This window comes from Magnolia sinica, chromosome 16 (assembly GCF_029962835.1).
Source record: "Magnolia sinica isolate HGM2019 chromosome 16, MsV1, whole genome shotgun sequence".
Taxonomy (NCBI): domain Eukaryota; kingdom Viridiplantae; phylum Streptophyta; class Magnoliopsida; order Magnoliales; family Magnoliaceae; genus Magnolia; species Magnolia sinica.
In genome coordinates this window covers 45262654-45273926 of record NC_080588.1, presented here as the reverse complement: position 1 = coordinate 45273926, position 11273 = coordinate 45262654, and the positions used below count along the sequence as shown (strand labels likewise).

At 40.0% G+C, this 11273-nt stretch overlaps 1 non-coding gene across 1 annotated transcript; it reads right to left on the bottom strand.

The window, feature by feature from the left end:
- Positions 1–10788: 10788 nt before the first annotated feature.
- LOC131230016 (small nucleolar RNA R71) lies at positions 10789–10895 on the bottom strand. Its single transcript, XR_009163745.1, has one exon. It is a non-coding gene; the product is annotated as a small nucleolar RNA R71 (small nucleolar RNA).
- Between the last annotated feature and the right edge of the window lie 378 nt (positions 10896–11273).

The window sequence follows — 11273 nt, the reverse complement described above, 5'->3', positions numbered from 1 at the left end:
AATACAAAAAATTATATCCAATGTGAATAAAGACCCAATTAAGGCCGAAGCGGAGGAAGATGAGGAGGTACAAGTGTTAGAAAATGTCTCGTATACAATCTTTGTGTGCGTGCGTATTAAGTGTCATACCCTGCTGGAGTATCAAATAATTTCCCTGATAAAGGTGCCAAACTTGGGTCGTTGCAATGAACCCGTTTTAGTTAATTACGGAGCAAATATGTATGCATGGCTGGACGGTTGGTGGATCTAGATCAACCGTCCGGTGGGACCCACCGTAGATGACCTACTGTTGGTAAATGACATCGATCATGTAATCCTAGCTGTCCAATCCACGACCTTCCATTGGATGCTGTACGAAATAGGCCAATGGCACACATTTAAAGCAAAAAGACGTCCATTAGTCAGACGGTTAGCGTTGTTCAGGTGGTGTGGTACTTTACTACAGGCCATTCATTTCCGGTCCCACCAAATTGGTTGTGTTTATACGATTTATCATTTGTATCCAGCGGTCCAACACGTCCCACATGTTTATGATGCATGATGCTACGAGCCACTGAGGTTTGCTAGAATACAAGGCTCACCTGAGTTTCAACACCCATAGTAAATAAATTAAAAAAAAAAAAAACTAAAGATTATTAGATTGGAGTATTTCAATCCTCCGATGATTTAACTTTTCTCCTACCAATATGGACGGTCCTCATGACCTTTAATAATCAAAGGTTTTCCAGCTAACATCTGGCCCTTGGATCTGGAGTAACTTTTCAAAATCACAGCCGTTGAAACATTTGAACATATGTTCACGCATCATATGTTCAAATGGACAATGGAGATAAAACAATCCAACGTTCCATGCTCAACTGCAAAATTTCATGTACTACGACATCCGACCATCATAGTTTCTCAACCACTGACCATCCAGGCGGTTTCATCCAGATAGACGGTTTGGATCGTTGGGACATGCAGCCATGTGTGGTCCATTCATCAGCAATTGGTGATGATTGTTCTCAGTTTTTTCAAACAGCGGTAAACATAATATGAAAATTAATATGGTAATCCTTGTGTCAAAATCCGTTTAATGTAATGATTCCTTCGTTTACTTAAATTCTCAATCAACGGATGGACGTGAAGTTTCAACGGTTCTCAATCAACGGATGGATGTGAAGTTTCAACGGCTATGATTTTGACTACTTTGGGTTAGTTGGAAATTGGGTAATCACTCTTAAATAGGTGGTCTCAAATACAACTAGTTGGTTGTTGGGTGAGCACAACATACAATCTATCCAAAAGATTGCCCATCATGAAGAATACCTGATGCTAAAATCAGATTGACCCAGCTGCATGTGAACAATTTCTAAATCGCAGGTATCTCTACCGTATGCGTGGGGATCTTGGATAGTCACTCTAACCATTGATCAGGTGGGCCATCACAGGAGAAGGCCTAAAAATTTACTGAGTATTGGACTATTTTAGCAAGTTTGTATCATTGGCATGCAAATGGACGGTTTAAAGATGCTGAAAGACAAAAGCAGCAACGTTCTACATTCAGGCAGTGACATTCAAAATAACTGGTTGGGTAGATAGCGAAATAATCGATATTCTCCAGCCATGGAGATCCACACCGTGGCCCCCTGATCAATGGTTATGATCATATATTTGAGAGTGTTTAGTGGGGAAGTGAAATGCGTTGCCCCTGGCCACATGAAGTTCCTGTAGTCGGAAGATATATGGGGCCCACAGATATGACCGTGATAAATCCACTCCATCCATCGGTTTCTAAACATCATAATAGGGCAAAATTTCAAAAAATAGGCAGATCCAAAACTCATATGGGCCACGCCACACGAAAGAGTGAAAAAGAAAATTTCCACCGTTGAAACCTTCCTGGAGCCAACCATGATGTTTATATGCCATCCAAACCGTTCATTGGGTTATTACCACTCAGTGAACTCTCGTCACAAGTATCATCCTGATAAAAAAAATTCTGTCACCACACAGAGTTTCCAATGGTGAACGTTCAATCCCCACTGTTTCGTGTGGTGTGGCTGATCTGAGTATTGGATCTGCCTGATTTTTGGATTTCCGTCCTATTCTGATCTTGAGAAACTGATGGACAGAGTGGATTTGTGACTGGCATCTATGTGGACCCCACATAGCTTCTGACCACAGAAACATCCTGTAGCCAGGGGCACAGGCAATTCTCGTCCGTTTAGCGGACAGTGGAGATGCTATAGTTGGACGAGGAACATCCCCAGTTGCTATTGTGGACTTCAAAGATCACATACCCCTTGATACCAAGATAAGATGATAGAAACCATCTGATTTTCCCGGTTGAATTTGGACAGCTGACTATAATCCATTTGTTAGGTCCATTGTACGGTTGAAATTGCTTGATCAGTGTGATTTTCAAGCTATGTTTTATCCATCATGTGCCCCACAATTTGGATGGTCTGGATAGCTGCATATTTTTGCCGCACGAAACAGAGTTGACACACGTGTGAACAAGTCCTTAAATCTAGATCCGTGCCGATGACACATGTGTGATCCAAACCTTTCATTCCATAGAATGTATTATTTATGTGCTATAATCAGTTACTTGCACTGATAGACCAATCCTAGTCATCCAATCAGAAGATTTTCATTTGTTGAATGTGGACTCTGGCTCATTTACTACCCAGTTGAAGATCATCGATCGTATTGTTGCAATTCTTCGATCTGTGCCATTTTCTATAACCCATCTAAGCTTGGCCCCTTTGATGAACGGTCTGAATTCCCGACATGCATGCCGTTAGTATGGTATGGTTGCTTTGTGGAAATGTATCTTTATTCTTTTCAACTCCCAACGACTATATGGTTGGGGAATTGGACAGTCCATCTATGGCCTTCCATTCGACGGCCGAGGTACAAAACCCATAAATGGAACAATCCAAGCAGCCGGATCAGTGGCCTTCTAGTACATGATAACAAACAAAAGAAAAAAGTGGTCAACGTTAACAAACGATGGAAATGTTCGCTAGTCAGATGTTGAGTAACAAACGATCATAAATTCTGTAGGGCATCAAAGGTAGGGCCCACCAAAGTAAAGTCCAGATCCACCAATCAAATAGCCACAACAGAATTATGAGCACCCTATTATCCATGACATCGGGAAAACAATTTCTAACTGCTTTTTAATTCGGCAGGTGTGGAATGACCCGGTGGAGCACACCAAAAGTAGGGATGATGCATGAGGAAATGAAAATATTTTATAGAATTGTTATTAATCAAAATTTTAAATTTTATGGTAGGGTAGATACCGTAGAATTATAATGACTCAAAAAATTATAGTGGGCTAAGACAATGTAGAATTATAATGACCCAAAAGTTAATGTAAATGGTTAAGATTTGACTTACTCCATGTGGCCTATATGTATAGATTCTAAGGGAGGGTGTAAGGAACTTTTCCACACCATACAAAAGTATGTTATCTACTTTGCAGGATGTGAGATTCTAGCCATACATTATTGCTTGAAAATACTTCAACAGCTGGTGCAGAAAATAAAGCTAAGTTATACCATGGGGTATAGAAGAAGGAAAATGTAACAACATAGCGATCAAAAAAAGAACTTAAAAAAGGAAAGCAGGAAATAAACGGTTAGGACTAGCCAAGAGTCTTGAAATGCGAGCAGTAAAGGATGAGCTTTGACAGCTCTTTGAGAGAAAAGATCATCGAAACTCTTAGATCTCTAAATCTATTATACATATTATTTTTATTTTTTTTGTTGTAAGATGATAAGATGATAGGCCCTAATTAGAGATGCAAGCAAGAAAGAAACAATACTGGTACTCCTTGATTAAAGAATATTGCTTGAGCTCTTTGATCCACATCCTACTCCTAAGACCTTTTCACACGAAACTTGGAGGAGGATAGTCTTTAGAGAGAGAGAGATGAGCACTTCACAATTAATCTCTAGGACATCCCACTTAGGGCTTGTTTGTTAACACTGAAGTTTTTTACTTAATGCGGAATTTGAAAAGCACTCGATGTTTAGTGGTGTTTGTTAATGCCGAACGAGGAAAGTGCTCCATCATTTTATGCCGAAATTTTTCGGTGACTGAGGTCTAGCTTAATGTTGAATCTGGAATGCACTCCACAAACTTTGTTTAAAAATCAAGATCCACACCGTCCGTCAACTTTTTTATATCATTCTAAAGCATGATCTAAAAAAATAGGCACATCCAAAGCTCAAGTCGACCGTACCACAGAAAGTAGTGTGAATGGAACGACTATTGTTAAAACCTTCCTAAGGTCCACCGTGAAGGTTATTTATCATCTAACCTCTTCATAAGGTTACACAGACCTGGATAAATGGAAAACACAAAACTCAGCTTGATTAAAGCCTTCTATGGCCCCATGAAGTTTTCAATGGTAGGCACCCAATTCCCACTATTTCTTGTAGTGTGGCTCACTTAAGCCTTAGATTTGCCTTATTTTTGTCTTATTTTCTAAAAATGATATGAAAAAATAGATAGACGATATGGATAAAACATATACATCACGGTAGGCCCCACAAAGCCCTTGATTGTGCATCTCTAACTAAATCCCAGTGGGGGTAGCACGCAATCCTTACCCAGATTTGGGGATGCGAATTTTCTGCAAAAGCCTTTCATAGGAAATTCATGTGCTGAAAACCTAGGTAGGACCCACCGTGATGTTTGTGATAAATCTAACCCCGTCCATCCATGTTTTGAGCTCATTTTAGGACTTGAGACCAAAAAAGAGCACGATACAAGACTCAAGTGGGCAGGGAAATTCCTTCCATTGAAACCTCCCTAGGGTTGATAGTGATGTTTACATGCCATTAATACCATTCGTAACATCATTCCCACTGAGATGAACTGAAATCACAAATATTAGCCTTGTTCAAAACTTCTGTGGCCCTATGAATATTTCAATTATGGACATCTCACTCCTCACGTTTTTAGCCCATTTGAGTATTGCATCTGGCTCATTTTTGGCCCCATGTCCTGAAATGATCTCACAAAATGGATGGATGGGTGGATTTCTCACAAACATCACGGTGGGCCCCACTAGGTTTCCAGCACATGAACTTCCTGCGAAAGGCTTTTGAAGGAAATCCGCATCCCGAATTTGAGGGGAGCGGATTAGGTATGACCCCGGATCCACCAAGGTGGGTGGGATCCCTGACTGTGGGCCCACTGTGATGTATGTGACTACATCCACACTGTCCATCTGTATTGAAAGCTCATTTTAGTGCATGATCCGAAAAATAAAGTAGCTCCAAATCCTAGATGGACCATAGCATAGGAAACAGTGGTGATTGACCATTTAAAATTTCTTGTGGGCCACAAAAGCTTTGGATAAAGATGATATTTGTGTCGTCTCTTCATCTAGCTGTTTGTGACCTTATCAACAGGTTAGATGGCAAATAAACGTTTCAATGAAATCCATGAAGTTTTAATGGTAGGGATTCATTCACGATTCTTTCATATGGGTAAATGTGTCGAAGTAACACATTTCAAACATTTCAGACGTTAGTCAACAAACTAGTTGTTCTAGATTCACTACTAGTATTCCGACTTCAGATTCAAACTTCATATCTCAAATTTAACAAACAAGCCTTTAGTCTTCAATGGTTAGTATGCTGGTGATATGTTATATGTTGGAAAATGGGAGGGGTGAGAGGGTATTTATAGTTGGAGGTGATGCCATTTTGGTTATTCTAATCGTAGGTGAAAGTAAAATGGCATGTAACTTATGGTGATTGGTTCTTATGAGCTCTCCGACACATGACACCTTCTAATTAAGTGATTGGGGTACTTGGCTTGATAATTTGGGTGAAGGTTAATGATAAAAGGGAAAAATAATTTTCTTTCAGAAATTGGTAACAATGGTCGAAAATGGTTTATTATAAATGGGGAATGACAAAAAAAAAAAAAATCAGATAATTAAGGAAATGATTTCATAATTGGGTCATCATCAAAAGTAAAAATTCAGTTTATGCTATTGGTCTTTGATCGAATCCTAACACCTGACTGATTGGTCATTGATTGTGAGAATACTTGGCATCCTCTAGTAGAGAAAAGGGGCTAGTGAAAATTAAATTTTCAGAGCCCCCAAATTGCCCATCTACCCTTATTTTAGATTTTGAACAACTTGGATCATGCTTTGGGTCGATTCATATTAGATTGGGGATGATTAGGGATGGGCTTATATGGACTTCAACAAAGTGTGTGGTTCTGAGTTTCCTGTAAGAATCACTCATTCTGATCGAGCGTGATTGACTATTTCATGGTCAAATGAGGTGTCTACGGTGTTGGGGAATCGCGAAAGCAAACCCAAAATTTGAATCAAATAAGAGAGATATAAATACAAACAAGCATAAAAAAAAAAAAAAAAAACACGAATTTATGTGGAAAAACCATTGCGGACTAAAACCACGACACAAAGCAACAATGAATACACTATGAAATACAAATTACAAGAGATGGATGGACTTACCAATCCGAAAAATCTTCAAAATCCCTTTGCAAAACCTTAGCTTTTCTTTAGAACACTTTAGGAATGTCTTAGCGTTACCTTAATCTTGATTACACCCGCATATATATGTTAGTGCAGTGATTTGCATGTCTTATTTTTCAATCATGTGAGTCCATTTGTCATGTACTCAGTTGAGTCCTTAAAAGCTAAAAACCGAAGACACAAGAGAACATGAGTATCAAGGAGCAAAGAACAGGTAAATGAGGTGGATTGGTGATCCTAACCCTTAACCCAAAACAACCCTTAAACCTCTAAATGATCCTTAGCCTTATAGGTAAATCTTGTTTATTATCATTTAGCCTTAGAAACTTAATTGGAACATGATAAGTAAGGCTATAAGATGTGCAAAACTGATGGGAAAACATATGCCCAAGCATCTATTGAGTGATCTTCGATCCCATCGACAACCTATTAATAAGACTCAATCCAATCAAAGGTCCACTTGATCATATCGAACAACGAGTCCAACAACCAACAGAGATAATTCTAGATTTTCTCGATGGGATCGACAATAAATTTAATCCTATTGAAGTACTTTCAATCCCATCAAAAGGACCTTCGATCCTATTGAAACAGCTGTTAACTAAACATTTTATAGCCGTTGCAAATCGGTTTCTTATAAAATGGCATTTGATTCTTGAGCAGAATGATGGATTTTGGTACAATAGAAGCCTAGGTAATTCAATGATCATATCCGTCATCCTAAGCCTCTAAATCAATGAGTTCTAAGTCATTTTCCTTAAGATTAATACTCTAATGAGGATTCCAACCTACACCTTGAAAATGAGTTTAAACTCCATCATTTTTTAGAGATTAGACCTAACCCTACTGGTATACCCTTTGTCTAAATCCTTTAGAAGACTCATCTAAGTGAATCTTGTACAATTACAACCTTCCATTAGTTGTAGGAGATTCACCCAACCTTCCATCACTTTGGTCACCTCAAAGGAGCACTATATGTAAGGTGTTTGATCTTGGAGCTGAAGTCTTGGCAAATCATCGGTATCATGATCAGGGGAACAAAAAGAGAGCTGATTAAAGCACGGGAGAGCATCGATCAAGCAACCTAAGATGTGCAGCCCAAGATGGCTCATCAATAGGCTCAATTCGACAAGTGTTATTAAGTGAGTTCATACTCTCTTTCCTTGTGTATGATTAAGGGTAAAAGTTTGTGACCCAAGATCAATAGGTTCTTGTGTAGAACCTAGGCTTTTGTGTAGGGTTAAATTTACCTGACACAAGTGTACTGTATATCTTAGTTTTCGTGAGAGCCTCCAGTGAAAATAATGTTGGGAGCCTTGCATAAAATCTTAGGATCTAGCCTCCCAAAACAAACCAGAATTATGGGATAATAAAGCAATGAAATAAATCAAAGCACAAACCACACGACACAAGAGATTTTTACGTGGAAAACCCTCAAAGAGGTAAAAACCATGGGACCTCGTCCAGATCAACAATCCACTACGAAGTAAAACGTTACAACCTTTTTCACTCACGCAGGAGTGGATAAACAATAAGAGAATAAAAGAAAAACGGAGAGATCTCACCAATTATGAGGACGTAGAAGCGCTGAGACATCGACTCCCTTCCACAAGCTTCCCCTCTCTCTTTTCTCTCTCTCTTTCACCTTTGATAGTCCTAAACCCTTTAGCAAACCCTCACGAAGCTTTAAGAAACCCTCTTGCATTACCTCGAAAGCCCTAAGTACTCCTATTTATAGTTTAGGAAAACTCTCTTTCGCACCCTTGTGAAAGCCGCCTCAAAATTTCGCATCTCGCATAAAATCAAACTCAAAACTGCGTAACATCGACTGGTCGAGCAGTGTCTTTGACAGGTCGAGCGGCCCACTCAACCGGTCAAGCACCTCCCTCAACTAATCAAGCACCATGAAAAAAAATAACCCAAAGTCACTGGACTTTGAGTCGAGTCAGGGCTCGACTGGTCGAGCACCACCCTCGACCGGTCGAGTAAGGCTCATGACCGGTCAAGCCTGGGAGGAAATCTCATCAAAACTCTCCCTTTCCAACCTAAGAGGGATTCACTTTCTTCAAGCTAGCTAGGTTTCTACAAATCTTAAACTTGCCCTTGAATAAAGCCTTCGTCATCATGTCTGACCCATTATCGTCCGTGTAGACCTTCTTAAGCTGTAACACCTTTTGTTTAAAAGTATCCCTGATCCAGTGATACCGAATCTCTATGTGCTTCGACTTGAAATGTTGACTTGGATTCTTGCTCAAATGTATAGTATTTTGACTATCTCAATAGACCACGTGCTCCTCCTGCTTTAGGCTAAGTTCCTGTAGGAACCTCTTCATCCAAAGCATCTCTTTACATTCCTCTGTGACTGCAATGTATTAGGCCTTTGTCGTCGACAATGTCATGACCTTTGTAGCTTACTCTATCAAGAAACTGCTCCCCTTGTAAACGTGAACATGAACCCCGATGTAGACTTCTTGGAGTTTATGTCGCCTATCATATCTGCATCTGTGTAGCCCTTTAACACAGGTTTTCCGTCACCATATCATAGGCTCAACCTGGGTGAGCCTCTTAGATACCGCAGTATCCATTTCACTGCTGCCCAATGCTCTTTGTCAGTATTGGCAAGATACCAGCTGACAACACCAACTGCAAATGCTATGTCTAGGCGTGCACATACTATAACATATATCAAACTTCCTACAGCTGATGCGTAGGGTATCTTCTACATCTCTTCCACCTCTGCCTTCGTCTTGGGACACTGCCTATCGTCTAATCTGAAGTGACCATCCAGTGGAGTACTGACCGGCTTCGCTACATTCATATTGAACCGTTCTAAGATTTTCTCAATATACCGCTCTTGTGACAGCTAAAGCTTCCTATTGCTTCTGTCACAGGTTATCTCCATTCCTAGGATCTATTTAGCCGAGCCCAAGTCTTTCATCGCAAACGACTTGCCCAACTCCTGTTTCAGCCTGTCAATCTTCTTGATGTCTTTTCCCATGATGAGCATGTCATCAACTTATAACAGCAAAACTAAGAAATCACCGTCTAAGAACTTGCGGGTGAACACACAGTGGTCCGACTTCATTCTGTCATACCCATGCTTCAACATAAATGAGTCAAACTTCTTGTATCATTGTCGTGGAGCTTGTTTCAACCCATACAGTCTCTTCCTCAGCCAACACATCATATGCTCTTTGCCTTTGACTTCGAACCCCTCTGGTTGGTGCATGTAGATCTCTTCTTCTAGATCACTATGGAGAAAGGTAGTTTTAACATCTAACTGCTTTATCTTCATATCCATGCTAGCTGTCAACTCAAGCAACACCCGTATGGATGTCATCTTCACCACTGGTGAGAATATCTCCTCGAAGTCTATGCCTTTCTTCTGACCAAACCCTTTCACAACAAGTCTGGCCTTGAAACTCGTCTGTGAATTCTTCTGCTCAACCTTCTTTCTAAACACCCACTTGTTGCTCAAAGCTTTCTTGCCCTTAGGAAATTTCATTATATCATAAGTGTGGTTCTTATGCAAGGATTTCATCTCCTCTTGCATAGCTTTCAACCACTCCCCCTTATGTTGGTCGGCTAGGGCTTTAGAATAATTTTCTACCTCTCCCCCATCAGTCAGTATAATGTACTCATGTGACGAGTACCTTTTGGATGACTGTCTATCCCTAGATGACCTCCTCACATGTGGCTGCGAGTGTTTCATGCCCAAGTGGGCCCGTGACAACACTCGACGTCTCTTGACTGAAGGAGGATTGGTTGAGGGGTTAACTATCCATCGCAGGACTAAACACCACTCGAAATTCCCTGAGTTAATTGAAGTGATGGCTGAAAACCAACCTCTTCTACCCCAACCTAGGGTGGAGGATATTCAGGATGAGAATGAGGTGCATCAAACACCCCTGCCTCGTACTTTAAGAGATTATTTACAACCAGCGGGGGTGAGTACGCCCTCATGCATGATTTTTTCTAAAAATACAGGACATATAGACATCAAGCTAGGGGTTATCCAACTCCTTCCTAAGTTCCATGGGCTTGAATCTGAAGAACCATATCTACATTTGAAAGAGTTTGATGAGATCATAGCCACTTTATATTTTCAAAACGTGTCTGAGGACACAGTCAGGCTGAAACTCTTTCATTTTTCCTTGAAGGAGAAGGCTAAGACGTGGTTACATTCACTGCGTCCTAGATCCATTGGCACATGGAATGATATGCAGAGGGAATTTATAAAGAAATTTTTTCCACATCATAAAACAATTACCCTTAGAAAAGCAATCATGAACTTCACCCAAAAGGAGGATGAAACATTTTACCAATGTTGGGAAAGGTTCAAGGATTTGGTCAGTTCATGCCCACAACACGGTTTGAAACGTGGCATATTACAAATTTTTTCTACGATAGACTGACATCTTCCATGCGCCAAATGGTCGAGACAATGTGTAATGAAGAATTCATTAATAAAAATGTTGACGAGGTATGGGATTACCTCAATAGTCTTACTGAAAAAATACAATCATGGGACTATTATATAAAATCAAACATCACGTCTAGGCCGACTCAATCTAAGGAGAAAGGTAGATTGTATCTCTTGAAAGAAGAGGATGATCTCAAGTATAAAGTGACTACGCTCATAAGAAAATTTGAAGCCATGGAAGGAAAGAAGGATGAAGTTAATGAAAGTGTTTGCGGCATCTGTGATTGCAACATTCATACAACTAAAAATTGTCATACGATACCTGCCTTT